Below are 4,163 nucleotides of genomic sequence, written 5' to 3' on the forward strand. Positions count from 1 at the left end.
CTCTAAAAGCATTCAAACAATCATGGAAAAATTAACAATGCAACAACAACCACTAAGAGAATTAATAGTCCTGTTTTAGCTAGACATCATCCAACCCTTTAGTCCCTTGGACTGGAAGAGTTATTGAACCAGTCTTTTTTTTCCACTTGAAGCTTCTTGAATCCTTCAAGTACCTGAATGCTCTTGTGGATTGACTAGCTGTGGATGGAGAGGTTCATGCAACACATGCCCTCAGAGTCTACACAGCCATGCCCCTGTGCCCAGAGTAAAAACTCTATCACTGTTCTGCAAGATGGCATGTCTGATGGTCTCTATGTCTGAGACCAGGCCACTCAGTGTGAGGGAGGTAGCATTGGTTTGCTTACTTAACAGGCACCTAAGATGGTCTGATTGTCCTAAAGCTTTAGCTGCAGCCACCCAAGGCAGTCCACATTGGGGGTGCTACCATCCGATACCTGGATTAAAGCTTTCAAAGCCATCTCTTTGATATCATCCAATACTTCTCTCAGGACACCTGCTGCTTGATCATCTGGTAGGCTGTGTTGTCCTTCTCCAGCTGGATGATTGTTTGTGAATTCCACCCTTGCCTCATTATTAGCATAGTCTGCTATTAATTGATTTAGTAAACACTTTCATCCCCCTTCCCACAGGGTGTATTCTGTAGGTGACAACAACATGGTCATAATATATTTTAAGTCATATGAGATTGAGACATGTGCGTAAACATGGCCCTCATTAGTCCATTAAAACAAGGTAAGTCCTTCCTATGGTCTTTAGCTGCCCTACACAGATCCTTGACTTCCCCGTAAACCAATGGCTGATACCTGGGATTCTGCCCCCTTCTTTCATAACATACCGGGGCAACGAGGAGTTTCGAGACTATTGGCCAGTCTCCTTCCTTTACTGCTTCTTTCTGGATCCTTTCCTGGGGATCTTCTGGGGTTGAGGGGCAAGGTGGCTCTGGGGAATCCAAACTGTTTTTTAAGGAGGAAGAATAACTTGGAGGAGAAACATTTGGATTAGAAATAGTGTGACAGTTGGGTTAGTATCTGTGACCATGGGGTTATATTGTTGCCAGAGGGTAAGGCAAAGGGCACTGCCATTTTATCAGGTGTTGGGGAGGAAGAGTCTTGATTTAGGATGGCATACCCCTGGGCTGGCATTCTGGAGGCATGGCCCAGGCTGAAGGTGGAATGATTGAATGTGGAGGCGTGACCTGCAGTTCTGGGGGTGGAGTCTGGAGTTCATTCAGGGTGGAAGAGAAGGTTGTGGTAGCAGGAAGTGGAGGAGCCAAGATGGAGGGAGGACGGTCAGGCTCACAGGCATCTGGAAAATTTTTAATGATCCACCTCACGATTGATTTTAATTTGTTCTTTGAAGATACTTGGTCATGATCAGTGAGAATTAACTTAGAGCATCCATATATGCACCTTTCTACTTTGGAGATTCGGCTGCCCATTTTTCTCTTTCTCCACCTTAGGTGGAAGAGCCACTGGAACACCCCAAATCAATAATGGGACGTGGGTGCATATTGTAAAAACACAGTGGCAAAATAGGCAATAATTGTCCTGCATTTCCCTAAACCCACCTGCAATCCTACACAGGTGAAACCGTTGTTGTCCCTGGGGATCCTGGCTGAGATCCCTCAAAACAATGATGAATCTGCCAGCCTGACACAATCCAAAATCCTGGGGAGCACTGGTCTATCCATCAGCTAACCACTGTGATGAGACTAAATGTCAGGGTCTCTGTTTGGACGGCAAAGGTCGCAATGAGGGTGGCTGTGACAAACCTCTCTGGTTCCCCAGCTTCAGGGCAAGGGTGGTGAAAACGAAAAGAAGCAGATGCTGGGGAAGATGAGACAGGATAGCCTTATAAATATGATTGCCTGGCAAAAGATTTTGAGAATATGGAAACTATAAGTGAGATTAAAATGAAATCAAGCTTTGAGACACCAAGCCTTAGTTACTGAACAACTGGAAAACAATGGTATGGCCAGCTGAAAGTAATCTTCCTTTGACGAAACAATACCCTCTGCTTGCAGACAGGTCCAAGGGTCAGAGCAGACCCTACTAGCTTGGCAGAAGGAGTCCAAATAGTAGTTTTTAGGGTTTAAAATGTAGTACAGTATGGTAATGTAATGATTCTTATAGGCTGTATATAAATGCTATAAGATTTGTATCTTGTACTAGATTGGTTAGTGAAAATTAGAATATGCAGTACAGAGAAAGATTTATTGTATAGTATTGGGAAGTCCCCTCCTCTTTTGGGCATCCATTTTGGGAGCCTCTTTCGAGCTCCTCTTTCGGGCCTGCTCCGAGCTGTGGCTGGCAGCTTCAAACAAGGCCCCTGCACCCACACCCTTTGCAATAAACCACAAGTTCCAAGACCTGGCTTCAAATATCTCTTGTCTCTGTCAGTCCCAACCGTCCTAGCCCCCAATGATCCTACAAGCAGGATCAATGGAGTTGCCCAAAAAGAACTTTAGTAAAAGTGAAAAACAATTAACATGGGTGAAAAACTATTAACATGGAGAAGTCAAGCACATACAAGGGTTGGGATTCAAAGACCTGAGATAGAGGCGAAGCAACAATATAGTGACCAGTATTTTAATGGTCTATTGGTTCCATGAAGGCTCGCTGTGTCCAATGGCCCCTTGGTTCCATTGGGGCCCAGTAGTGCAACAATGATTCCCTTGGTTCCACAAGTTCCCAAAGTGTCACAATGGCCCCTTCCTTCCATGAGGCCCTGCAGGGTCACAATGGTCTCCATGATTCCATGGGGCCTTGCAATGCCACAATGGTCTCCATGGATCCATGGTGCCCTGAAGGATCACAATGGCCCTTTGACTCCATGAGGCCCTAAAATGCTACAATTGTCTTTTGGTTCCACAAAGCCTCACGGCTTCACACTGGCCCCTTGGGACCATGCAGCTCAACAGAGCCACAATTATGCCCTTGGTTCCACAAGGCCCCACAGTGTCACAGTGGTCCCCTGGATCCATGGTACCCTGCAGGATCAAAATGTTCCCCTTGGTTCCACAAGTTCCTACAGTGGAACAGGGTCCACAAGGGCCTGCAGTGTCACCATGGCCCATTGGTTCCACAATCTTCCACAGTGTCACAACAATCAACAATCTCCATAGGAAGGAAACATGTGAGTCCCAGTGGTGCAGGGGCAGATTAGAGGCAGTCACCAGAGGCCAAGTCTAGCCAGGTTTGACTGTATGGGCAGATTTTGTCTGGGAGTAACCCTTGGATATAGAGAATTTTAGACATGGAATTCCAATTTTGGTGAAGGCGCCTAGACAAGAAAGGCAGTTCTTTCCCACAGGAATGAAAGCACAGAGCCCCAGTGCTTCGCAGTCAGATGGGAAGTGGCCCTTGACATGTCAAATTCAGTGGGACCTGTCAGACAGCCTCCAGGAGGCCAAACCAGGCAGACTTGTTCCATGTTCCTTTGATTTCATGGAGCCCCATACTGTCACAATGGTCTCATTATTCCACGAGGTCTTGCAATGTCACAATGGCTTCTTTGTTTCATGAGCCCCTACAGAGTCACAAGGGTCCATTTTCTTCATGTAGCCCCGCTGTGTCACAATGGTTCCTTTTATATATTGGTCCCACAATTTCATTATTGACCCTTCCTTCCACAGGGCCCCCTGAGTTGCACAACAGTACCCTTGATTCTTTGAGATTCTGTAGTGTCACCATGGTGTCCTTTGACCTGCATTGTCACAACTGACCCATGGTTCCAAGAGGTTCTGTAGTGTCACCGTGGTCACTGTCAGAGGCTGCATGAGATCAATGTCCTGAGACACCTTGGGATGTTCAGAATGCCCATGTGTGGCCAGGGCCGGGTCAGGCCTTGGTTTGTGGTGGGACAGAACCCCACCCACAGCCCTGACCTGGCAGAGCTGTCAATACCATGGCAGATGCTGTGCCAACACCACTCTGATTGGCTGAGCTTTCAATCAATCACACACTACCAGCCAGTGCCTACCCTAAATCTGATTGGACAAGCAGCTGGCAGTCCCACCCCAGGGGCAGGCCCATGGAGGCCCAGGGGATTAAAAGCCAGAGCACGAGGCCAGCCCCTGGCCTGCATCCCAGTTTCTCCTGGGTTTCCTCTGTTGGTGTAGCTGGAAGCTGAGTAGTTGGTAC

Source organism: Ammospiza caudacuta, chromosome 7 (assembly GCF_027887145.1).
Source record: "Ammospiza caudacuta isolate bAmmCau1 chromosome 7, bAmmCau1.pri, whole genome shotgun sequence".
Lineage (NCBI taxonomy): Eukaryota > Metazoa > Chordata > Aves > Passeriformes > Passerellidae > Ammospiza > Ammospiza caudacuta.